Here is a 12,140-nt window from a genome sequence, read left to right as displayed (position 1 = left end):
GAAGGTTGGAAATTAGACAGGAAAGGGCACAGCAGGAGATAGTAGTTGACCCAACACAGCAGGAGAAGTTATTTTCCCAACCAACTTTCCTCTTCCTTTTCCCTCAAGGGACAGGCACAGCAAAAGATGGAAGGCCTGAGGTCAAAGGGAAGGATGCTCTTCTTTGTACTATAGGTTCTCCACATCCCAGTTGGGAGATCAGGCTGGCAGTAGAAGGTTGGAGTTGCCTTGTGGTGGCTCAGATGGAAGTCATTGCTTTGGGGCAAAAGGAAGGTGCCCACTGGGCCCCTTGCCACCTTTCACTAGGGGAAATGCTTTGCCTAGCAGGAGATAGGAGGTATGGGGTCAGAGGACCATTTGACTCCTCTTTTCACCTGAGGCTGGAGATGAGGCAGCAGAGCCCGGAAGAGCCCAGTCTTCTTCTGCTCAATTAGTATGAGAATTTTGAATCTAGGATGTGTTGGGGGAGGGTCATATTGGGAACTGTTATAAATTTTCCTGGGGAGATGGCAAGAGATTTGAGAGGTTATCACTACTGAATTAGACCTGTGATTTCTTTTGTATAGAGAACCTCAACGGGAGGAAATGCCCTCTACCAATACAGGATGGTACCTTCTCTGCAACTTAGATTCTCAGAGAGTTGCCTAGAGCATTGTGAGTTTAAGTATCTTGCCCAGTATCACACAGCCAGGATATCAGAAGTGGCACTTGAACCCATGTCTTAATTCTCTCTTTGTCCTGGACTAAAATGCAAATGCAACAAAACCAGGCATTTTCCTTGTGGAGGAGCAGGGGAAAGGAAAACCATTATTTATAAGGAAGCATTCCAATGAGCCATCAACCAGAATAGAAAAATAATTTTGTTTTATGCTTTTGTTGAAATAGGATTGTATCTGTATTGATGAGACTACTATGGGTTACTCAATAAATTATTTCTCTTACAGGGAATGCCTTTCAAAAGTCATCTCTAGGGAGGCTGTCCCTCCAGACGTGGCACCTGAAGATCCTAAGGTGGAGTCTGGATCAATTTCTTTTCCTCTAAAGGCACTTGTTGATAGTTCATCCTTCTGACAAGATGGTGAGCCTTAGAGAAAGCCCACTAAAAGGTCTCTGGAGACATTTGATAGTATATTAACTTTTATGGCATATTGGCATTTTAAAATTTGTACCATTTGAGATTAGTCAGTTCTTCTCTGACAATTCCAGTAATCTCCAAGCCAGTGATATTTCCCATCAATCATCAGTTTTTTTTCTACCTCTCCACAACCTCACTTACCATGGAAATTTAAGTCAAAACATCCAACAATAGTAATTGCATCGTGATCACAGGAACTCCTAAAGATACTGGGACCTTATCAGTGCCAAGGCACAGGCTCTGAGAGTCTAGAGTAAATTCAAATATAGCAGCAGTGGACTCTCCAAATGGAGAGGATGCTATATTCCCAGGAAGCTTCAAATTCTAGAATGACTATTTGTAACTGTTGTCCTTGTTATTTTGTCTGCTGTCTATCTTTACCATTGAAAATGGAATGTGATTGAAATAACCAAGATACATTTGTCCTACCACTCACATTTCATACCTTATTCAAGAAAACTCTCTAGGTTTCCTTATTTGAAGTTGGCATCTACTACCATACCTTGCAGTCAATGAAAAGAATCATAGCAGTGATGGATGAAGAGAGAGGTTCCAGTGGCTGGACTAGAATGGTATCCATAGAATTTTCAGGGTTCTGAGATTTTAAAAAATAGGGTCATGACCATAAATTCATCATAGATATTATAATAAGACTTACAGGTTCCTGGGCTCATAAGATTGTCCATTGATTTCAGTCAGAATCATGAGAAAGACCTCTGTGGTTGACAAAATTGGCTTGATCAGATGAGAGGAAAGAAATTCCAAAGACTAGGGTTGGACTTCTAGTTCCAGTTGTCCCAGGAATTTAAATGGAGTTGACTAGAGCCCTCCATAATTCACATCCCTACTGGTTGTGAACATTCCTTGGTGTTCATTTACATATTCACACAATCCTTTGCATAACATCCCATAAAACCTGATTGTCATGGGTAATCTTGAGTTCAGTCACTCAGCTACAAAAAGAGGTGCCCAATGGCTTGAGGGTAGTCAAACTAAAGATAAACACACACACACACACCAAAATCGCATCCGTGTTTTGTGGAGTCTCATTGGCATTTTGTCCTCTAATCCTCATGGAGAAAGTCCAAGTCCTTAGGGCTCTTTCCCAGTTCCAGTTGATTTATTGACCTTTAAGCCATTTGAATGATATCAGGGGGTGGTGTTGTAGAAGGCAGCAGGAGAGACCTGCATACAAAGCCCATAACATTAGAAAAACTTATGTTTCTTTGGTAGGCCTAGGTTTGGGCTCATTTTTTCTCTATGGCAGAATACAGAGGTATATTTTCTCTCTAGGCACTACACAGGGCTTGGTGCCCAAGACCTAGGGCATGGTGAGGATGCTGGTGGTGGTGGGCAGGAAAGACCTGATGGCACTTTCTGGTACTAGTTGTGCCTCATAGACCTGGGATTTCTAGATGGTCCAGGATCTGTTCTCAATTACCCATTATACAACTATACCTTCTCTATTACTATAGTATGCATTCCTGGCTCCTTTTTGCTATAGTGATTCAACCCTGGCTATGTGGAAGACATGGGGATTCTTATACACCAGATGAGGAGAGCCTGAGGAGGAAGCATCACTTTATACAGTGGTAAGAAAGTTTCCAGGCTATTGGAACCTCTGGGTACTGATAGTGCAAGTTAGGGCAGAATCTGTACTCTTTCCTTGGTCTCTGAGAAATCAGTGAAAATCTCATAAACTTCTTTTTCCCTTAGCAACTATTCACCTTGCTTTAGACTAGAACTATCAGAAGCAAGGTAGGAAAGTGAGGATAGAATAGCTAGCCATGGTCTTCAGAGGTCCTGGCAGGGGGAGATAAACCTTGTTGCTCATCTCTCGAACTTAGAGATGGATCAAAGCACAAGTGAACACATTCTCTCTCTACTAAATTTGTATTGGAATTGTGAATCTAGATGAGAAGAATAGAGCTAGGGTGGCATTAAGCAGCTGTCACCTATTTTAGGTTTGTACCTCTCATGGATTTAGGGGAGGAAGATATATTAAGAATTCTTTGAGGCCCAACTGAAAGTTTTCTGTGGGAAGATATCAGGTTATTTTAAACATAATAGCTACCTTACAGCAAGGCGTATACCTTTAGATCTTGTCTCAGTTCCCTCTTTTTCCTGGACTAAAATGCAAATGGTACAAAATTGGGTAATTTCTTTGTGGAGGAGGGCCACAGGAAAGAGAAGCTATAAGTTGTTTAAAAAAAAATTGTTCAGTCATGTCCAACTCTTTGTGACCCCATTTGGGGTTTTCTTGGCAAAGATACTGGAGTGGTTTGCCATTTCCTTCTCCAGCTCATTTTATAGTTAAGTGACTTGCCTAGGGTCACATAGCTACCAAGGGTTTGTGGCTAGATTTGAATGAACTTAGGAAGAGGAGTCTTTCTGACTCCAGGCACAGCACTCTATCCACTGCACCACCTAACTGCCCACCTTTCGCCAAAAAAGCATTACAATGAACCACTGACTAGAATAGAAAAAAATATTACATGCTACTGCTGAAATAGGATTTTTGCTGAATTGATAAGGACCTCAGGGAATGGTCAACAAATTAGTTCTCTTATCATAAGAAATCATCTATTGAAAAGTCATACGCAGGAGGCCCTTCCAAATGTTACACCTGAATTTTTTAGGATGGCAGCTCCATTGGGTGGAACCTTTTCTAAAAACTCTTGTTGATATTCTATCCTGACAAGTTGTCAAATCTTGGAGAAAACCCACTAATAGGTCTGTAGGACCCTTTGCCAGCTTCAACTTGGTTATCAACTTCTTTTACAGTTGGGTAAAGTCATTTTTTTTCTACTAAATCCAGTAACCTCCAGATAGTGAGATTTCCCACAAATCAGCAAATCTGTGTCATACTCCACTATGGTTATTTACGTCACTATAGCAGCTATACTGTGATCAGTGGGGCTCCTGAAATCTAGAGCCTCATCAGTGCCAAAGCACAGGTTCTGAAGGCCTCATTTAAACTCACATATAGCAACAGTGTAATCCAAGTGCCAGGTGGGAAATGTACCTCCAGAAATTTCCAAGTTCTAGAACTGTTATTTTTTTTTGTCACCTTTCCATCTTTGCCATTGAAAATGGATTGTGATTGAAATGAGCTAGGTGGATTCACATTCAACACCTTAGACAAGAAATCTCTTTCCTAGTTGCCTTATTCACAGCTGACTCCTAATACCTCAAAGAGGAGGAGAAGAATCTCAACTATTGTGATTGATGAGATATAGGGGCCAGGGGATGGACTAGAATTAATAGCACCCAAAGAAATTTCAAGGTTCTCAGATGGAAAAACAGGTTCACCTGGTTTTTCATAACCATAAATTCATCAAAATCTTCCTTGGAATGGAGAGCAAACGTGGAATGAAAATAGAAATCCTGGAACAGAGCTATTAGAACATTATTCCCAGGTCTTCAGAGCAATAAGCCTGAACATTAATTTCAGTCAGAATCACGGAAGATATCTTTATGTGTGACAAAATGATCTGGTTAGATGAAAAAAAGAAATAATCAAAAGACAAAAGATGGAACTCTTTCCTAGTACCAGAAATCCAAAGGGAGATCCTCTAGAATTCACTTCTCAACAATTCTTGAATTATATTCTTAGTTTTATTTTGGTTTGACTTAGACCTGTCCTTAACATCTAATCAAACCAAACGGTCGTCAGTAATTTTGTGTTCATTCACTCATCTAGCTACAAAAAGAGATTCCATTGCCTTGAGTAAGCTTAAATTAATGCTGAGGCTCAAGAAAAACAGAATCAAGCCTGTGTTTTGCATAGGAACTCTTGTTGGCAGTTCATCCTTCATCCCCCTTGGAGAAATCCCACTACAAGGTCTCTAGGGCCATTCCCCAGCTCTTGTTGGTGTATCCACTTGTATCCCAGTTCAGTGATTTCAGATTTCGTGTTCTGAGCAGGAACTACTTTTCCAAATCTCACTCACACTGGTGGGCTGGGTCCCCAGAGTATAACTGCCATACTTCCTCTTAGGGTTTTTGTGTAGCGCTAATGAGTTGTGTGACAGAAGCTTTCTTGAACAGAAACTTGGTCCATACTGAGCTTTCCATGCTGCATGGAGCTCTCCTTACAGGGTTTTGGGACCAGGAGTCAACTTGGCGCTGACCCTTGCTCAAATGAGAAAACTGTCCCACATAGAAACTCTTCCAATGATTCTTTCAGTGCATAAGCCAGGCTATCCAATTGGGGTGGGCACAAAAGCATACCTTTCTACAGAGTGCACACCAAAAGAAAAAGTGTCTCTTTCAACACAGGGCACACCAAAATTTTTTAGGGATCTTTCTAGCATAAGTGATCCCCGTAGAGATCCAAGCAATTTCCTCTGGACCACTTATCCTAAAGGGCACTTGAAATTCCTTCCTACTGCCAGAGCAAACCAAATAGAACTCCGAACTCAGCAACAGGACAAGTAGGCTCAGTTAGAAAAGTAGCCATGAATATCAGCTATTTGTGGATTTTAGACATATGCATTCTCATCCCACAAAATTGTAATGAATTTTACTTTCATGAAAGGTAGGCCTTTTAGGTCTATTTAAATACAACCAATCTAGTGATTCCAGACTTCTCATATTAAACTTAGTATCAGTACTTAGGATTCAGTAATACAGAACAGTATCAGCATATCACTATCAGGTATCAGTATGTCAATATTTATACAGAATTTGGGGTCACTTAGCCTCCTTTCTAACTTCAGTATCTTCTCTGTTGATTTATTTGCTTGTGCTCTACATTTGAAATTGAATTTTATTCCTCTTGAAATCTTTTAAACCCCTAAAAAGATTTTTGTCTTTTTTACTTATATGCTCCTAGTGATCCCTTTCTTATTACACCTCCTCCTTGATGAATGCAAGGCTTGCCCTAAGGACCAGGCGTCAACACTATCTTGGGTCTCTTCCACATTGCAGAATTTACTTTTTACCCACCTTGGTCCCTGATTTAAGTGAGTGTCATAGAGAGTGCAGGACTGGATCCAGATAGATTCCAGTTCTGTTTCCTTTGGAGCCAGTGCTGTCATGCCTGCTGGCATGCCTCACTCTAGTTCCCTCCAGGCTTCAATTCTCTAACTGGGACAAATCAGTTTGACTTTTTTTTTGCGAGTGGCCTTCCTGAGTACCAGAAAACCAAATTCCTCCCTTCTGTACATCCTCCTTTTCCTTACATGGCTGGATAGTCAATGTCCACTGCTTGTTGCAATGGGACAATGGGCGAAGGACAGAGGTAGGGTGTGCCAGCAGAGACTCTGCACCAGGAGGCAAGTATCTGAAGTCCCAAATCCTGGGTAGATTTAGGCATCTTCTAAGCACATGGAAGCTGGTGGGTCAGGGGTGCTGAATGAGTGTTATGGATTAGCATTCCCTGTTGTTAATTTATAAGGCTATTGAATATATACATGTACATATATATGTATATATATGAACATATGTTGAATAACCTATGTCAAATTGCTTGCTTTCCCAGGGGGATGGGGGAGGGGAAGAAGGAAAGGAGAGAATTTGGAACTCAAAATTTAAAAAAAAATGTTAAAATTGTTGTTACATGTAATTGAGAAAAAATAAGACTATTACCTTGGTAGGTAATATTTTGAAGCTGTGTTTTCTAGGGATCCTTCTAGTATAAATGATCCCCGTAGAGATCCAGGTAATTTCCTCCTGAAGCTGTTACTTTGAATGTTTAATCTGCTTCCTGAAATGACCCCAATTTTGTGCTAACAAATACATTTTTAACCTTAGTTAGAGAATAATATAGTAACAGTAGAAAACCATTTTAGCTGGCGTAAGTGAGGTGCTATAGAGATCAAGGACTGAATACCCTGTAGTGTCTTTAAAAAAAAAAAATAGTTCTCAAATGAAAGGATTGGCTTTTAACCGATTTTTCCTACTTTTGAAATACTTTCTTATTTTAAAATGATATTGATATCTTTTGTCTTCATATCACCTTAATTTTGGAGCATGTTTGTCACCTACACAGAGAGCCTCCCTTATAAGAAAAAAAAATTTAAAGAAAAGAAGTGCAGCAAAATCAACACATCAGTTTGACAGTATATGCAGTATTCCCCACTCATAGCTCCCCACCTTTGCAAAGAAGGAAGAGGAGTATGTTTTCTCATCTCTACTTGGTCATTATAAGTAGACAACACTTAATTTTTGCATTTTTGGCCTTACTTTTGGTATTGCATTATTGTTATCGTTGTGTATATTCTTCCTGGTTCTGCTACCTTTACTCTGCATCATTTTAGGTTTATCCTCCCAAGGTTCTCTAAATTCTTTATATTTGTCTTGTCTTGTGACATGTTAATCAGTACATTTAAATAGTACATTCATGTACCACAATTTGTTTAAGCAATTCCCCAGCCAATGAGGATCTGTTTTACTTTCACAAAAACAACAGCTATCTCTTCAAGACTATAAATTTCATCAAACGCTTTCTTGGGAATGAGGTTGGGATAATAAGGTACAAAGCAATTAGACCATTACTCTCCTAGGCTCATAAACCTGCCTTTATGGAGCCCTCCATAATTCAAATCTCTTGAAGTTTTATAGGATGTTGATTTACCTGTTCACCTAAGCCTCTCAACATCCACCTGACCCTGATCACCATGACAAGTCTTCTGTCCATTCACTCATAGAGCTACCAAGATTGATTCCAAATGGCTTGAATGGACTCTAATATTAAATTTAAAGGAAATTGCAGGTGTCCCAGGTGGAAAATTTGGGGAGAGCTGCCTCTTCTTTAAAACTTCAAAAAGATAGTGTTTTAATTTTTTTACCAATTTTTTTGTTTTCACATTTACTTCATTTCCAAATATATTCTTCTACCTCACCACCAAGAGAACCATCCCTTGAAACAAAAAAAATTAAAAAGAGGGAAAAAATTTCAGAAAAACTCAACATGTCAACTGAATTTGACATCGTGTCCTGTATTGCATATCTTAGTCTTCCACATCTGCAAATAAAGGCAGGAAGTTAATTTTCTCGTATCTTCTTCAGGGTGGTGCTCTATTATAATTCTATATCATTCAGTTTTTTGGTTATTGTTGTCATTATTGCCACTTACATTGTTGCAGTTATTGTATATATTTTCTTCCTGGTTCTTTGTATTTCAATCTGCATGAATTTATGTGTCCCCCCCTCAAATGTTTTTCTGGATTCTTCATATTCATTGTTTTTTATGGTGCAGCAATATTCCACTCCATTCATTTGCCATAATTTGTTTTGCCAATCCTTGATCAGTGGTCACCTGATTAATTCTTTGCTACCACAAAAAGTGCCTTTTCTTGACTATAAATTGATCAAAAGTCTTCCTTGGATGTAGGGGCAAGTATACAGAATTCACACACAAAGCAATACAGAGAGACCTGTACAAAAACAAGAATCATGTACAAAGCAGTTCATATGACTCCTAAAACTACTGAATTTATGACTATCCATGTACTTCAGTCGCGATCACAAAAGATATCCTCTCTGTGAGGAAGTTAGACTAGTCAAATGAAGGGAAAGAAAATCCAAAAACTAGGGATAGAACTTTCATCCAATCACAAAATCCAAATGAAGATGCCAAGATGCCATATGGTATGCACATCCCCAGGAGTCTTATAAATGTTCCTGATGTTTGTTTACATTTTCACCTAATCCTCCCTTTAATGTGAATGAGTGAATGAATGAATGAAAAATCATATATTAAGCAGTATTTGCTAGGGATACAAACAGAAGCCAGACAGTCCTGCCTTCAAAGAATTCAAATTTTAATAATTGGAGGAGCAACACATAAAAGCAGGTTCCCCTGTTGGTTGGGATAAGACCTGGTGTCTCTCCATCTTACTGGAAGGAAGTAGTTAGTGACTCCCTGCTCATCCAGGCAGTATGGGTGGCCATGTGAGGGAGGGGAGAAGGCTGGAAAAGCCCAGCCCAGGACCCTTGGGTAAAGGGGAAGGGAAGTGGAGCAAGGGCTCTAAGTTCTTTCCCAAGACGTGGTTAAAGAAGAAAAGGCTCAGAGCAGACAGTGATGGGAAGATACTGAGGCTGGAGAAATCAGTTATATACTGCAACATGGGAGACAATTGGAAAAGCATGAAAAGCAAGTGGCTGTAGCTGTTAAACTGAAGGGCTTAGATCACTAGGACCATCAAATATTACACCCAGGCTGAAACATGGGTGGTGTGATTGTGAGATGGCACTAGGCTCTTGGTGCTCCTACTTCCACAGGAAATGTTACAGCTGAGAAAGAACAAGAAGAAGCCAGAGTAAATGCTGTGGCCACTAATTAGCTGCTTTTCTTTGCTGGATTTTGCTCTAAGAATCCACAGCAGGGCTGGAGCTAGGACAGGAAAATGCAGCTCTACGTATTCAAGAGGAAGACATTCCCATTTATTTCCTTCTCACCACCTTATCCTTCTATATACCCCTGAAGAATGCTGGGATGGTGGACAGACGCCAGCAGCCCCAGAAGAGACACCTGCATAATCCCTTTTGGAGGCTGTGTATGAAGCCCCAATACACAAAAAATGTCTCTAATGTATCAAAAAGTAACTACTATTATTTGTATTCTTTTACATATATAAGCATACACCCTAGAACGTCATAGGGCCCCTTTTGTTGGGGGCGAGAAAGGTGATCTATAGGAATTTGCAGAAGATTTTGTAAGGAAAGAGGGTGAATATGACCCTGGCCAGTAGAATTATGTGTGATACCTACTTAGCACATAGTGATATGAATTTTGGACAGGTAGACTCCCTTATCCATAACTGCCTAGAAACCTGGGCAACTCTCTGGGCTGCATACCAATGGGCAGTGTGAATAAAAGGGACTACCTTAATTAGTCTCCTTGTGATATCAGAAGATTGCCATGTAGGTGGCTGTTTTGTAGGGTGATTACTGATTATTGTAGGGTCCAACTACTCCTGGAAATGTGAGTTTATCACTTTACAAAAGTTCTTCTTGCTACCATGTTGGGTTCTCACTGTCATGGTACTCCCATTATTGGAATCAAGATTTCCTGGTGGTAAGGGAGATAAACATCTAGAAAAGATGATAGTAGTGAAATGTGATGTATAAAAAGTTCAAGAGAGGGGGCAGCTAGGTGGCGCAGTGGATAGAGCACTGGCCCTGAAGTCAGGAGGACCTGAGTTCAAATACGGCCTCAGACCAAACACTTGATACTTACTAGCTGTGTGACCCTGGGCAAGTCACTTAACCCCAACTGTTTAAAAAAAAAAAACAAAAAAAAGTTTAAGAGATATAGTGTCTGGGTAATCAATCATTTTATTAATTATGCTAGTGAGTAATTAATAAAAGGATGGTCATTTGATCATCTCTCCTAAACCAAAGACCCCTCATGGAACCCATCCAACACTTACATGCTGTTAGGAGGGTGGGTGTTCCTGAGGGTGGAAATCAACTCTGATTGGTTAACAAGTAATGAGAGAATGACTGTTATAATGAGAGGTAGACTTATTCTAATGAGGGTCTGGTGGATGTGATCATTCAGTCTTGGACAGACAAACTCAGCTATACCCATACCACTCTATCTAGGATAATCAAGACAAAAGGGGGAACCCACTTCCTCCCAGACCTGTCTAACTGAAACACAATGGACTGGAATCCACAAATTCACCTAAACTAGAATTTCCTTACCTTTTGATCAGATCTAAGTTTTCCCAGTTTTGCCCAAGATTTCATCTTACATCAGCCCTGCACTTCAAAGGCTGGCTGAACAGCTTACAGGATTTGAATTCTGAATGAGGAAATAGAAGTCCTTAGTCCTAATTCATTAATGTGTTATTAATATGAGAGAAATAATCCTTTCTCTCAGAAAGGAAGACTGGGAGAAGGGGTCCCTCACGGTTGATGGTCCTCTGAGCCTTCAAGTACAGGGGTCCCATCTGACAATCAGGAGCAGTTTTATATTAGCCACTTATATAGCTAAAATGAGAGATTTCCAGTGACTTCAGTAAACGCAAAGTAATGCTAAATTTAAAGAAAAACTGAGTCAAATCTTTGTTTTGGATGGGAGTTTATAAGCCCTTGAAAATAATAAAACTTCTGCCTTTCTGGAAAGATGTTCCTTGACTGGAACTTTGCATTAATGCAGATGGATTTCCCCAAGGAACACAAAATAGTGAAGCTGGATTAAATGAAAATCTCAAAGCCAGAGACTTACAGCATAAGAGTCATAAATAGGGACTAGAGAAAACAAAGATCTCTAAGACAATATAGTGAAGTAAAGAGACCAAGAGGGAAAAATAAGATGAATGAATGAATGAAAAATTATTAAGTGCTTATTATGTACCGAGCATGGTGCTGAGTGTTAGGGATATAAATTAAAAAGAGGAAGGACAGTTTCTTCCCTAAAAGGGGTAGGTCAGGGGGTGGGGTGAGGGGTGAGGAGGAGAATAAGGCAATACATATAGGGGAGTGGTAGCTGGAGAGGATGAAAAGTAAAGATTAGAGGGGAAAAAAAAGAAAGGCAAGGCCAAGAAGTAGTAAAGAGAGGAAACATTTTTTGGTTTGTTTGTTTTTTAAGGCAAAAGCAATGAACGAAGCAACAAAGATCAACAGATTAGAAGAGAAGAACCATGAGAGGATGTCAGGGGTAAGGATAACAGCGGATGGAGTGCTGGACCTGGATTCAGAAAGACTCATCTTCCTGTGTTCAAATCCTGCCTCAGACACTTACAAACTGTGTGACTGTGGGCAAATCACAACCCTGTTTGCCTCACTTTCTTCATCTGTAAATGAGGGAGAAGGAAATGGCAAACCACTCCAGAATCTTGGCCAAGAAAACCCCAAATGGGGTCACTAAGAGTTGGACACAACTGAAAAATGACTAAAGAACAACAAATTGCAGTGAATAACCCTTGATCTCTGAAAAGTTATGCTAGTGGACCATAGACTTTCTCAGGTCATACCACACTGGAAAATCCTCAAGTGCTGGCTAGGAGTCAAACTGCATGTCTGTCATCCAAAGACCAGCCTGGTTACA

At 40.0% G+C, this 12,140-nt stretch overlaps 1 long non-coding RNA gene across 1 annotated transcript; it reads left to right on the top strand.

The window, feature by feature from the left end:
* Positions 1 to 950: 950 nt before the first annotated feature.
* On the top strand, positions 951 to 11,838 carry LOC114035396. Its single transcript, XR_003568218.1, has 3 exons — positions 951 to 1,078; positions 2,611 to 2,727; positions 11,682 to 11,838. It is a non-coding gene; the product is annotated as an uncharacterized LOC114035396 (long non-coding RNA).
* Positions 11,839 to 12,140: the final 302 nt, after the last annotated feature.

The sequence above is a fragment of the Vombatus ursinus genome, unplaced genomic scaffold, assembly GCF_900497805.2.
Source record: "Vombatus ursinus unplaced genomic scaffold, bare-nosed wombat genome assembly UNPS02009205.1, whole genome shotgun sequence".
NCBI classification, from domain to species: Eukaryota; Metazoa; Chordata; class Mammalia; order Diprotodontia; family Vombatidae; genus Vombatus; species Vombatus ursinus.
This window is presented reverse-complemented; position numbering and strand designations above follow the sequence as displayed.